Source organism: Lactuca serriola, chromosome 5 (assembly GCF_051521515.1).
Source record: "Lactuca serriola cultivar US96UC23 chromosome 5, Lser_US96UC23_V15, whole genome shotgun sequence".
Classification (NCBI taxonomy): Eukaryota; Viridiplantae; Streptophyta; class Magnoliopsida; order Asterales; family Asteraceae; genus Lactuca; species Lactuca serriola.
In genome coordinates, this window is record NC_136412.1 from 333,886,362 (window position 1) to 333,901,803 (window position 15,442).

A 15,442-nucleotide genomic window follows, 5' to 3' on the forward strand; every position below is an offset into this window, starting at 1 on the left:
TTAACCGATTGACTGCTTCACACCATCAAAGGTGATGTAATTGACACGTAAAATGTAAGTTTAATGACTTCGATGATCCAATCGGAAAAAAATAATATAAACTTTGTTATGCTACAATGCTATTTTCTCGTAAAGATAACACCATAAACACATATACATATACAAACATATATACATATATGACACTAGTACTTGTAACTTGCAAAAATGTGTGAGATTTGAATCTAATTATTATTATTTGTTTTTCAAAGTGTTTCTAGCAATTAATACAATATAAGTATTCTATAAAGAAAACATATCATCTTTTTGTTGATTGACTCCATTTGGATTAGGATACGAAGATGGTGGAATGTTCATGTTTCATCCTACAACACATGTAAAGATTTGATAATTTGGACAAAATTTATTTAATTTGGTCGTAATTCAAAGGAAATACTTCGATACGATCATCATCGCCACTATCTGGATTAAGCAAATTTTAGAACACCATTTTATTGCGAACAATCAAACCCTCAAAGTTGGAGATCTTAATTTGGCAATATTGTCTTATAGGCATTTATTGGACCTTTATAGGAGTAGAAAATATAATTTGAGGAACTTTGTTTGTTTGTTTCACAATGATAATCATGTTATTTTTGTCATGTTATATGTAATGTTCATTTGCTAACATCTTGTTATTATTGAATAATATATTGTCATTACAAAATTAACCATATAAGTGGGTTTTTATTTAATACTTAAAGGAAATTATCTTAGCTATTCAAAATTTGATCGATAATTGTTTCATTAGTAGTGATATAGGTTTCTTGAAAAGGTAAGTCACTACTAGAAAAAAAGGCTTTTCTTGACAGATGAATTACGACATACAACACTTTTATGACAGACATGAAAGTCTGTCATAAACTTTATGTCATATATCGTAAAATATCAATGAGTTACGACAAACAAAAATGTAGGTCGTAATTTTATGTCGTATTTTTAAAGATTAAATTAAAATGATTTTTATCCGTTAATACTATAAGGAAAAGTTAGTAATAGCAAACAATAATACAATGATGTTGTGTCGACAAGTACATGAACACTATATACTATGAAACAAAAATGAAGCAAGTTTAAAAGATGTGAGTTAAATGTTAAAACTAATAAACCAGTAGGTTAGTGCAAAAAACTAATGACAAAGCAAGGGAAAAACCCGAAAACCAAATTGAAAAAGCTCTACTTTGGTGTGAGGAAAAAAAAACAAAAGGACAGACTTTTTAGAAAAAAAAAATCATATTTTGATGAAAACTCTAAAAAAACCCGAAGAATGACATGTCTAACTGGTTGGTTAACATTATTTTTGTTTGCTAACCTACGAGTAATAGTTATTATATATTAAAAAACGATGCATGGTAGAAAATCTCATATATATATATATATATATATATATATATATATATATATATATATATATATATATATATATATAGGGCTAGGTTATAATGTGGATAGATAATTATTATGCGGACGTGTGGACAGTGTTATTCTATGAGAATTACTAAGAAAATAAGTTGTTTAGTAATGTGAATACGTTCAATCTTACAAAAATATCGTCATTTTCGTGCATTCTCACTAATTTTTATTCATTTTTGTTCTCACACATCGTTTTTCACTCATTTCCATTCTGACAGAATACGACTCAATAAACATTCTGACAGAATGAGAATAATAATAAAAAATATATAATAACCTTATAGACGATTTAATTAGTAAGAATGTGTGATAATTACAATAGTTATGTAAGATTGAATGTATTCATATTATCAAACAACATATTTTCTTTATCATTCTCACAGAATAGTACTGTCCACACGTCCGGACAATAGATGTCAATCCACATTTGAACCTAGCTCTCTCTCTCTCTCTCTCTCTCTATATATATATATATATATATATATATATATATATATATATATATATATATATATAAGAAAGAAAATTATGCATGATAATAGCTAGAAAAACACCAACCCAAAACCAATGGGTTCGGTTTTACCGGATTGGTTCGGGTTTAAACTCAAACACATTCTAAACCAAACTTTGACAATTGAGAAATTGGGGTTTACTTTATATAAGAGATTGAGTTTGCTCAACTTTCATATGAATAGATGTAGGACAAGTTCCAACTTTAAAGAAAGAATTTTTATTAATATGGGTTAAGCTGCTAAAAGAATATTAAAAATAAATGACAATAGCAAGATTCGAACTTGGGTGGTAGGGAGACCGAGTAGTATGAATAAAATGGCTTAACCAACGAGACAGGATGCCAGTTCTGTCAATATCGCACAACATTAATATATAATACATAACGTAGGCGTAAAGCATAACGAAAATAAAACATACATAATGTGGGAAGCGGGGTTCGATCACGGGACCTCAAGAAAGCAACAACTGTGCCTTAAACATTGCACCAGGCTTGGTGTTGCGTATTTACTCCATTGAAAACATATATATCATACATGGTTCGTCCCTCACTTATATCACCAACCGAATTTATGAATCGGTCAAATAATGTTGGTGCCCTAGTTTTCCCAAAGTAGAAGATATATGTGGTTTTATTTATATCCATAACAAACAAGATTCTTTGTGATTGCTTCCTTCCAACTCAAATTTGCATTTCTGAAAGGGCAAATTACACAAATGCCCTACAAAGTTTCCAAGGTTGGTCCATTTAGTCACTAAAGTATTTTTGTTCCTTTACGAGGGCCTAAAGTGGATGACCATCTGTTTTTTTGGTCACCGCTACATAATAAGTAGGTTTTCTAAGCCACATAAGCACTTTGAGCTGACATGACTTCCTTCTCTCTCTCTCTATCTATCTCTTTCTTTCTCTTTCTCTCTCAATCTCATTATCTCTCTCTCTATATATATATTGTTGGGGTTTTGATTATTGGGTTTTCGGTAGATACGTGTGGGTCTCCATTTCTGCATTCCATCTTGGTTTTATTTTTGCATTCCATATCAAATAAATGAAGAAGAAAAATCGTCAAACATCTATTCTACCACTGTCATTGTGACCTTGTGTACTATATCCCTTAAAGCTATGAAACAATCCCATATATGAAAGCATTAAAAGTTTAAAACAAACAAAAACAAGCCCAAAATTCACATAAACGTATTGAAAGAGTAACAAGCCCTAATTTTATTTTACCTTTTACCAGAATTGAATGAAGAGGAAGGAGGAGCGGTGGTACTATCGTCGTCGCCGCCCTTCCCAGCACCGCCACCACTTGAAAAGTTCCTTTGTAGAGTGGGATTACTAGATCGACACAAATCATGTTTGAAACTTTCAATACTCCTGCTATATATATGTCACAATTCAAGTTGTTCTTTCTTTCTATGCTAGTGGTCGTACTAGGGGTGTTGATCGGGTAAAATTTTCGGGTTTCAGGTAATTCAGGTCGGGTAATTCGGGTTTTTCATATAAAAAAAATTACCCGTTACCCTACCCAAATTAAATTCAGGTAATTCGGGTAATGGGTCGGGTAAGGGTAATTCGGGTATTACCCGATTTTTATTTTTTTTTAAATTTTTTAATGGCACCTAAAAATAAATGTAATGAAATAAGTATGTCGTGCTAAACTTTGAACATTGAGATTTTTTACTCAATGGAACTTGATCATTCGTTGGGTTGTCGACTTCAATCGTCTCATCTTCTACTTCAATATAGTCATCCATTGGTGACGAATACCAACGAAGAGCGGACGAGGTACGAGGGGTTTTTGACGTGGGGAAAATAGAACGAGCCTCAACGAGGGAAATTGGGATTTGGGAATTTGGAGGGTTAGATAAACTCATAAAGGGACATTATTTCTTATATATATTTCGGGTAATCGGGTATACCCAAAACCCAAACAACTTACCCTTGACCCGACCCGAAAAAAATCAGGTTACCACTTACCCGAAAAAATTAACCCAATACCCGATTTACCCGTTACCCGAAAAAATCGGGTGGACAATTCGGGTAACGGGTATTTTTGGCAGGGCTAGGTCGTACAACCGGTAAGTATTTTCCGATCATTTTCCTTTTTGGATTTCAGCATCCAAATTCCATGACAACTTGGAGATCTACATTATCGATATATACGTCTCCTCTCGCAACGACATTCAATCGGCCTTTAACGACTTCAATAACTCGATGGTTAACTTTTGTACAGCTTCTAACGATCAAGGCATCACACATGGTGATCTTTGAACACATATTATCCAAAGAGAGGTTGTAGAAGCAATCAATGTTGGTGAAGCTTTTGAGAAGATCAAGACCTTCATCTCCTAATTTTTTTATGACAAAGATGGCCGGTTTGGAATTGGAGAAAATGGAATCGAGATTGAGTCAGTTGAAAAGAGATTTGGGGAAGATGTGGAAAATGTTGTCTACGTGGCACTGTCACCAGGTAAATAAGCTCAGGAAACTAAAAAGACATGTTGCAAACGAGTTTATGCCTCCCATAAAGGAATAAAAATATTTTAGGGTCTAAATGGAACAACTCTAGAAACTTTATAGGACATTTGCATCATTTGCCCTTTCCAAAACTAAAGAACACTCTCACAAAAAGTTTAGAATATTTTATTTATTATCCTATCTTTTATTTATGTATTTCTAATGAATAATTTTTAATTTTACCAATACGTGCAACTGTGCGAGTCACCTTCGATTGAAATAGTCTTTATGGCCTATTTAAGTCCGGTTGTCCATATAAAATACTTTGCTTAATTTGAAAGCCACAAATGCTTGAAGGCAAGCTTGTTAGTACATATTTGATCGGTTTCTAAATCTCCGATGTTATTAAATGAAATTTTGGATAAAATCAAACAAAACCATATATATCTCCACCAACAGTAATGTAGTATCTTCTTTTCTTTGTTACTCAAAATTTTTTTGACATGAATATCTAATTAATAGGTAATAAAACAATTGATCGGTTATAACAGCTTATTGATCGTGACACCACTAGGACTAAACTTCAGATTTTGAAAAACCACATGGATCATTTATGATGTTTTTTCTATATAATATTTGTATCATAATAAATATTATATTATGGGATTATTATATATTACAAAACATTATTTTATTCGATTATTAATCTCTTTTAGTTGATTTTTTTTATAATTTTTTTTTTGTGGAGCAATTTTTTTATTAGATTATTATATATCAAAATATATTATTTTTAATATATAATATTTACATCATAATAAATAATACATTATTGGATTATTAATTTTTGTAATTCGTTTTTTTGAATTATTAATTTGTTGAAATATTACTTTTAATTTATCATTTTCTAAAATAATAAATTTTATCTTATTAGATTATTATTTTATTTTTAATGTATACTATTAATTATTTTTAATTTTATTAGTTTCACCATAAAGTCGCCGAAATACGTAAAAGTGTCGTTTATCATTGTCAAAAATTGGCAGGATCACCTCCAAACATCTTCATTGGAGGTTCAATAAATACCCTATCCTATTCCACCTAGCGTTGCTGGTAGCCACCCGCGACAAAAGTGTCTTATCTTAGTTACACTAATCCAAAAAACTCAAACGTAGAGTTTCATACAAAATGATTATCATAAAAGTTGATAGAGCATGAAAAATCCAAATACTTAATAATTAACATGTTATACGATATTAATAATTTGTATTATATATATTGTTTACGGATTATTAAGCTATATATTCTATTGTTGGGGGGTTAAAGTCAACAACCATATATAACATCAATTTTATGATATACAATCTGATTCATTCAATTATACATCAAGCTTTTCAATTTTATAGCATACAATCTCATTCATTCAAATATACATCAAGCTTTTATAAATCAAGACCCAAACAAGTAAATTTCCAAAGTGTTGACTTTACACGAATAGAAATAAACCATAGAAACCCCATTACAAATCCAAATACCTTAATACCACATAGGTTTCTTCTTTATTCATTACATGAAAACACAAAACAACATACATAAAGAGTAAATCAGTTCAACTGAAACACAAGTTCTTATTTGGGTCTTATATATTTTGTGCTTAACAGTTGCATGGATCGCAGGTGCAGCTTGATCCACACTTGCACCCGTTTCCACTTTCGGCAACAAAGCTGGTCTCAGTTCCCTCAGCAAATCTGCATATTTACAAAGTTAATTTTTGTATAAAATCTATGAATTACTTTAAATAATACTAACAGTTAATTAAATTAATTAATACAATTGTTGTACGCATCGAAAGCAGTAAAAATACATACGTCATCTTAGGTGCAACACCAGCAACGATGATGGTGGCGGTGGTCGACGTCTCAACGCCGCATCTGCCAGAAAATAAGAACATGTCGATCAGAAAATCGATAATTATAAATGAAATGATTTTGAGAATTAAAAACTAGTTGATTTGTTAAAACTTAAAAGAAGAAGAGGAAGAAGAATTACGAGTTGCAGTTGCAACCGCTGCCGCATGAGCAGTTTGAGCCACAGCTGCACTTTCCGCTTGACATGATTCGAAGGTTTTGAGGTTGATTCGGTGAGTACTAGATTGTGTTCTTGATTGAATTCGCTGAAAGCTTGGTGATCTTGTAGTTTGATCATGAGGTTCTATTTATAGACTAAAGAAGAGATTTCTACCGTACACGTGTATGGACGTGATAGTGTTTGCCTATGGTTTTCTTTTGTTTGGTTTTTATTCCATACGTCAATGTCATCTCAAATTCTGAATATGTCATGGTTAAGTTTCATTTATACATCTTTCTCAAAGTAAACGTCCTTTCTCTTGGACACATAAACTATTTTCAAATTAAGATAGAATAAAAAGTTGTGAACAAAAAATATAGTCTAATTTCTCATATAAAAAATAGTTATGAAACTTTCCATAATTCAATTTCATTAATTTTTGAATAATTAATGCTATATCAAGCTATTCAATCTATATCTTCTGTGTGAAAACTATATAGGAGCTACACCTGACAAACGTGTCGTGTAGTGTTAAGACATTAAACGGGTTAAAAGAGTTTGACACTAAACCGACCCAGTTAATTATCGACTTGTCGTGTCGTGTAGTGCCGTGTCAACTCATTTATTTTCACATCGGGTTTCGGGTTAAAGTTTAGACCTTGTAAATATATTGTGTCATGTTGGTTGAAATATTTTAAAGGTTGGAAAGTAGGAGTTGAGGAGACAAAAAGGAAAAAGTGAAACACTGTAGTAATGAGATGGAATGACAAAATTTATAGTAAGTTTAGAAGGAAAAATGAAAGTATTTAAAGTTGGGGAGCAAAAGGATAAGTGGTGAGGATGATTAAAATTAAGTAACTTTGAAAATTTGAATATTACTTCTAATTTTTAAGTTAGACCCACTATAAGTCTATAACATATAATATATTTATAAAAATATGAAATTTATAATAAATAATATATAATTAAACAGATCATATTCGAGTTGAAAGTCTTGACCCTAACCCTACCTGTTTAATTATCATGTCGTGTCGTGTCAACTCGTTTACATAAACGAGATGAAATCTCTGACCCTAAGCCGCTAATTTCGTGTTGGGTTTGTATCGGGTTCTCGTGTCGTGTCATGTTTTTCTAGGTCTAATTGGAAGTTGGAACATGTAACAAGGACAAAATATTTGGATTTAATGTGAATTATTTTAATTGTGGAGTCTACCCATCAATAATGTTATTATTTTTCAATCGTGGTTTTCACGGATATATATATATATATATATATATATATATATATATATATATATAGAGTAGATGTTAGACTCGTATACTATATGAGTTGATTTAAATTAAAATTAAGTATGGAAAAAATATTTATTACAATTTAATATAACATTCATTATATTTAATACATCACATTTATAAATAGAAGTATTATTTGGCCTTTTAACTTAAAAAAGAAAAAAACAATACTTGATATGTGGATATTATTTAATTCAAAAATATCATAAAATAACAAGTGTCAAAACTCATGAGAGATTGACATGTGACAATTATTTATTTATTTATTAGTGTACTAGTTTATAACCCGTGGGAACTACGGTTATAAAATTAATTAAACTTTTATAATAAAAATTTATAATTATTAATCAATTATTTTAAATAAGTCACTTTAAATAAATTATTAATTAAGAGATATATCAAATTTTTTAAAGTTATTATAACTTCAAGTTTAACATATAATTAGAAAATGTAAATTTAAATTTTGAAATAAGTTGTCTAATATATCTATATGATACATGTCATAGTATTAATGAAGAGTTGTATTAGAGTGAGACTTGGCAAAAAAAGATTAAAACTATTCATTTATTAGTATAGAGATGAGTGTGTGTGTGTGTGTATATATATATATATATATATATATATATATATATATATATATATATATATATATATATACTATCTTAAAAAATATTAATGTGCCATATGTCATTTTGTTAGCGTTTATATTTAATATTTAATTTTATTTATAAGGTGACACATTACATCCTAATAGAATTTCTTTTTAATTATTCAGTTTTTATTTAACTCCATTAATCCATTTTTTAAATTTTAAAGTAAATTTAATAGATTGTTATCCCTTGGTTTTAGCCATGATTTTAGTTCAATTAATACTTTTGTATTTGCATAAATGATGAGACACGAATGGATAAAACACAAATTAACTCTTATTTTAATTCACATTTTTTTTATCGTCGTCACATTAAAATGTTATTTGAATTAAAAAAAGTGATTTTTTAAAAATTGAACAAAGAAAAGTGATTTGTTTTCTTTTAAATAATAGATTATAATTATATTTAAATTTTAAATTTCTGTTAGTAAATAAATTATTTTATTAAATATTTTATAAAATCTAACTTATTAAATATCATGATTTTAAGGAGTATTTAACAAAATTTCAATTATCCTTCTATTTTTATAATATAATATAATCTCAAATTTGTACTATTTATTACAATATTTTTAAAGTCTCATTTATTGCGTTATCTACTTTGAAAGTCATATTGATACATATTCCCAACTGTATTTTCACAATCTTTCATATCTTTTATATTTCATGTAACATTCAGAATGTAGGTATTTACCCTTTTAACCCTTAGAATGGAATTTATTTGCAAAGGAGGTTCCTACGTATTGTAACAGCCCGGAATTCCAGGTATCGTTATAATTATGATTTTGGGTGTTTTAAGAGGGGACTCGGCGAGTTGGAGCTCAGACTCGCCGAGTAGGATCGCAGATCTGGTCGCGGGTTCGCGACTGGACTCGACGAGTCCGGTATGGACTCGGCGAGTCCGCGCTGTTTAGCGAAACCCTAACCGTTCAGGTTTGGGACACATATAAGGGGCCTTATGGCCGTCATTGTTCACCCTAGTCCTGTGAGTGAAACCCTAATTCGATTGTGAGCATCTGGAGCAAGGTAGAAAACCATTATTGATCTTGGAAGTGTTATTTTGCAAGAAGGAGGAGGCTTGGTTAAGGGAACAACAGGAGAAGCCATATTCTGAGGGTTGGGGACACAGAGCAACGTTATTCAGGTAATAATTTCGAGTTGATCCCTTCTATGTTGATGTGTATATGGATTTAGGGTTTATTGAACCCTTTTGTGGCTAGATTGAGTGTTTCCTTAGTCCCCCAAGCGATTGGAACCCTATATTGGGACCCTTGGAAGTCCAGAATGTCCCATGCCTGAGCTTTTCGGGAATCAATGGAGGTTTTGGATTGGAATCCTTATGCCTTGGGTCAAAACGTCAATTATGAGTCATGGGGTGTATTATGAGCACCGAAATAAGGACTTTACGTGATGAACCAGTCTAGGAAGGCCAGACCTATGAATTGTCGGAGCAGATCTGACCTTAGGAAGCAGTTTGAGCGGTTGCATGGCATGGACTCGCCGAGTCCGATGAACAGACTCGACGAGTAGCTTGAAGATTAACTGGGACTCGCCGAGTTGTTCTTCAGACTCGGCGAGTTGAGTCGGGATGGCCCCGCGATTCTTCCAGGAGGAACTCGTCGAGTCAGGGGAGATACTCGACGTGTAGAAAGGGAATCTTAGAGAATTGGGGAGGACGTCTAGACTCGCCGAGTCGCCCTAGCGCTCGCCGAGTCCGGTTAAAGTTGACCGTTGACCGTTGACCAGAGTGGACCTGTGTTGACTTCTTAGGGATAGTCAACATTAGAGATATAAAGTGTTAACTAGGGACATATGATGTTATAGGAGGATTAGAGCTCGGAGAATCGGGCACGAGGGATTCCCAGGGTTGTGAGATATCGAGACACGCGAGGTGAGTCTTCTCACTATACTTTATCTTGAGTAGGTAACCAGAGTTATGTGACAAAGTATTTGTATGCTAGGTATGATATGAGTATGTAACCAGAGTTATGTGACAGAGTATTTGTATGCTTTGTATGATATGTGTCGTACTGCATTATTTCTATGTGATTTATGCTGTGCCTGTTTGCAGAGTTGGAACCGAAGGGTTCCTAGAGTTAGAACCTGAGGGTTCACAGAGTTGGGTGCACGGACCCATAGAGTTATAGCCTCGAGTGGCTTATATGTGTTACGTGGGTGGTATTTTGGAGAACTCACTAAGCTTCGTGCTTACAGTGTTTTGTGTTATGTTGTTTTCAGGTTTCTTTCAGTATCACGGGACGGCACCGGCTTGATTGTACACACCAGAGAAAAAGTCATATTTTGGAGGATCCTGGTTTTCTTTGCAAGTGAAAATGAAGCTATGTTTTGTAATTTAATTATGAACGAGATTTTAAACAAGTGTTCTAAGATTAAAATGATTATTTTAAATGAAAATTTTGTCTTGAAATTTACGGTGTTACAAGTTGGTATCAGAGCCTTGGTTTGAGGGATTCGGACGCGCCTTCGGGTAAATCTGGACTCAAACTGAGGAAGTAAGAAAATTTTTCAAATAAATAGTTTTCTAAAAGTGAATAAGAGTTCAAAGAGAAAGCAAGAAAGAGCAGTGTGTACAATCAGCCAGAGCCCGAACGGTGATTTCCCAAAATACCCTTACTTTTGTGTTATGAGATATTTATGATGCACTTTATGAGATATTATTGCATGATAGAGACAGGCTAGGTATTTCATATCTTAGGACTAGAGTGGCCTGATTTGTGATGCCTTAGCCTAGGACTTGTTTTTTTATGTGTTATGCTTTGAGTATGTAATGAGTGAGGGTATCCAGTTAGAACCCATGAGGGGTAGAGTTACAGAGTTCAGTGGTACTTCCGAGGATGAGCCGAGAAGGTGGAGTTATCACAGAGAGGGAGTCCTATGTATTCTTCGATGCTTGAATGCTGCTTGCTTTGTGCTTTGTGGAACTCTTGATGATGGGAGTCAACTATCAAGTGAATATGACGATATTCAGGAGGTAGATGGCTGGCATCATTAGGAGCTCTTCAGCAGCTGATAGCAAAGAAATGGGAGGACAACGGAAGAGCCTAGGGAGTAAACCTAGCCAGATGAGTGCGCCGGTAGAGTAGAGAATTTCGTTGGGGAGCGAGCACACGCGATGGGATTGGTGAAAGAGCAGGTTGAGCAGCTACTTAGGAGCTCTAGGATGGTCCGTGTGGAAAGTATGGGTAGATGTGGCAGGTAGTATGGGCCCGTACTACTGAAAGCAGAGGACCCATACTTGATACAGGGAGTATTCTGGAGGTTCTAAGGAGCGGATTGAGGAGTGATGTTATGGTTAGGGTACCATACATCGGAGCGGATTGAGGAGTGATGTTATGGTTCGAGTACCATACATCGAAGCAGATTGAGGAGTGATGTTATGGTTCGAGCACCATACATCGGAGCAGATTGAGGAGTGATGTTATGGTTGAGTACCATACATCGGAGCAGATTGAGGAGTGATGCTATGGTTCGGGTACCATACACCGGAGCATATTGAGAAGGGATGTCATGGGATGAGTACCATGGTTCGTAGTGAATGATGCTTGTGATTATCTTGTTATTCGGTCATGATTGTTGAGGTAGAGATTGGACGCTATGGGTTTTAGGCCTGTAGACCATGATTGAGTTTGGAGAGGCGTCCCTCGAGAGGGAAGTCGAGTGCCTATCAGAGTAATTTTGGTAAGGAGTTAGAGGGAGAGGAGAATTTCGGTCTGAGTTGAGCAATCAATCGATAGAGGAGAGGTCACCTTCTATGTGGGTGGTGCTATTTACGTTCGTGTGCAAGACACGAGAGGCCTGATGTTTTAGTTTTGGGTTTGGGGGTAAACCCTGCAGGTCGTTATCGGTGATGATTTCTCCCAGAGTATCAGGTAGCATGTGTACCGCGAGGCAGTGATTTATCATGAGCAGACAGCCAGTTGGGACTGAGGTAGTCGAGGACCACACCACACCTATTTGGGAATAGTAGGATGTGTTGTAGTGGTATCAGTGGGGAGTTCAGTCGAGTTTTGCAGTGCAGAGAGTTTTCATCTATGTTGGGAGTGGGTCCCTGTCCTTGGGACAATCCCGGTGTTGGAGCATTGGTTGATGAGTTGAGGTGAGAGGTACGATGATTTTGCGGTTCAGTCTATGAGCCAGGGATGTTATTGAGCAGTTGAGATGCTTAGGGCTAGATTGGTAGGAGATTTGGAACGACTAGAGGCAGTCGTGATGAGAAGTTCTTGAGGAGTTCATCAGAGGTTCAGAGTATAGGGGGTTGATTGATTTCCTTAAGGGGGAATTATCGGGCGTTGTGTAGCACTTTCCTGGAACAGGTGCGATTTCGCTAGTGAAAAATAGTTGTGGGTTGGTTGTGTGCTAATTGGTGATGGTTCGGACCCTAAGTGGGGGAGAACCGGGTGTCGTATGTAAGAAAGCAGAGATTTGTCAAGAGTAGTTATAAGTGGAGTATAGCGATATGCTGTAAGAAATCATGAGACCAAAGATGTCGATGATCGAGGAAAGGGGTCAGAGTGAATTAATGCGGGAAGTACTTGATGAGAAGGATGAATGTCTCCACGACAGATGTTTGGTGTTGTTGCAAGTAGATAGAGAATGATTAGGCAGCCAACTCCCGGGTCGGTATGTGTATCCTTGTTTGGATTTTGAGCGGGGGAAAATGGGTTCGGAGAATTATCAGCGTATTTAGTAGCGTTAGCGTTTTCTTGTATTCCAATTGAGAAATTGGATACACCGAGATTGCAATTTGGAAAATGCAGATCTAATTTTGGGGTTCAGAGGAAATATATTATTGTGTCTATATGATGCTTGGGGCAGGAGATCAGTGGTTGTGGCAGGATTTTGTGATGTTCTGTTGGGGTATTCTGAGATATCCGGGTATGATATCTTTATTTCAGATTTACTCGTGAATCTTGAATTGAATCGACTTGTGGTATATCAAGTATCTATGGATCTAGTGGGAGCCCTTCGAGTATGGGCATCCAGGGAGATTATTTGAGAGAGTGGATTTTTGCAAGGGTGGGCATTTGTTATGTTGATTGCCTCCAGAGTCTGTGATGGATATTCCACTACAAGAAAAAAGGCCTTTAATGACACGCAATTTATGACGCGCATGAATTTACGGTACGCAAAAGTGTGTGACGTAAAAATAATGTCATCTCTCCAAAATTTTGAAGGATTTAGGGCACGTATTTTTGCGCGCCCTAAAATTTGTGTTAGAAAAAAATAAAAATAAAAACACGGAGGGCACCCATCATAATAGGCGTGTCGTGTAAGTACGTCGCTTTATAATTCTTGAATGCGCCTCCGTACTATTTATTTTATCAAAAAATCTAAGGGATCATTCTAGGGTTCTTTTTCAAGATGGGAGTGCTCTTTGTAAACCTTTGTCCCCATTGAAACTCTAAGATCGGAATCCTGATTTCTACGATCTACGAACCTTTGTCCCCATTGAAACCCTAAGATCGGAGCTGTAGTCTCATCTTTCATCCCTTAAACATGAACTATTAAAGCTAATTAACTGAGATTATGCTGTGGGGTTGGCGAAAGGGAGTGAGCAGCGAGGGAAAAGTAGATCTCGGTCCTTGGGTCGGTCGCAAAGGGCGTTAACAGTCGCCGATCGAGGGGTGTTTGCAATCGGTGGGGTGCTTGGCAGCAAGGATCGATGGAAGGAAGAAAAGGTTCGATGATAGATTGTTTGGTTCTTGGAGCTCAACGCAGAAGGTATTTCCGTTTCTTTTTTTTTCTGGTTCGATCGGTATCAACTCACGAAAGAGGATGAAGGACTTTTGGTCCTCTGCCATTGTCTGATCAAGAAGAGGAAATCATTGAAGCAGAAAAGCTACAATTCAAAGAGCAAATACGTTGCATAAAATCAAACCCGTGTTCTTATTTATTTATTTATTTGTTATTTCTGAATAAGAATGTTGAAGATAAAGGGGCATTTTTGGTTTGATATTTGACTAGAAAAAAATAGATTTAATCAATAAATTTAGATGGTGTTTTTAGTTCTTCTGTTTTACAGGGAATGAAAGAAGAGAATCAGTAGCGCTTTACAAGAAGAACACCTCCAATGGAGGTGTTCTTGACTGGAATGCAGAAGAAGAATGAAGGAAATGGGTGCTGTGTTTTTCATGATTCATTGACAGCTCTACTTGAGGAAAGAAAACATGTTTCCTTTCAGTTTTAACTCATTGCTTCAAATCCGTTTATTTTTTCAGAGATTGTGAGGGTTTCAAGTATGCTGCCAAATCAAGGGTTTATGAGCTTGATAGACTACGCCATGAAGTCCAAGTCCTATGGCATCTTCAAAACTTATGTCAAATGTTCCTGGGAGTCAGATTAGTGGCTGGAATGGTCTTCCAACAGAGGTACTTGTGTATTTCAATTTACTCTTTTTCTTATTATGTCTTATTAATGAATAATACTTTGTTTTAAGATATAAATTCAAGTTCATGGTATATGTGTATGATTATATAAGCCTTAAAAAAACACTATCTTCTGTTTCTTTACTTCTTGCCTATTCTAACATTGATTTTTTGTGGACCTGATTATTCATTATGTTCCAAAAACACAGAAAAATTGCCCCTATCTTCTCTCTTTTTTACTCTGTTTTCGCTGTGTGAAACAGGGCATGATCCAACAGATATATGTGTAGTTGAGTTTTTGGAAGCACAATGAATAAGTTATAGAAGAGGACCATAATGTTGTATGGAAAGGTAAAGTCCAGTTTCCTAAGCTTTTGGATAATTAACAAAATAAAAAAAAGTTGGCTTAATTAGGGTGAAAGAAGCTTATTTTAATGATCCTAACATATGGAACAATTGGTTCTGTATTTCTTTTGATCTTGTTTTATAATTTGTCTAATCTAACATCAAGTTTTAGTGAAGTTGAATCGAACAAGGATTGAAAGTTGAAAAGGATATAGCATGTTATGTAGGTATAGCATTTTTAGAAAAAGATTCCCTTTTGGTTGTGCTTGTTGTTCTCCCTGAATC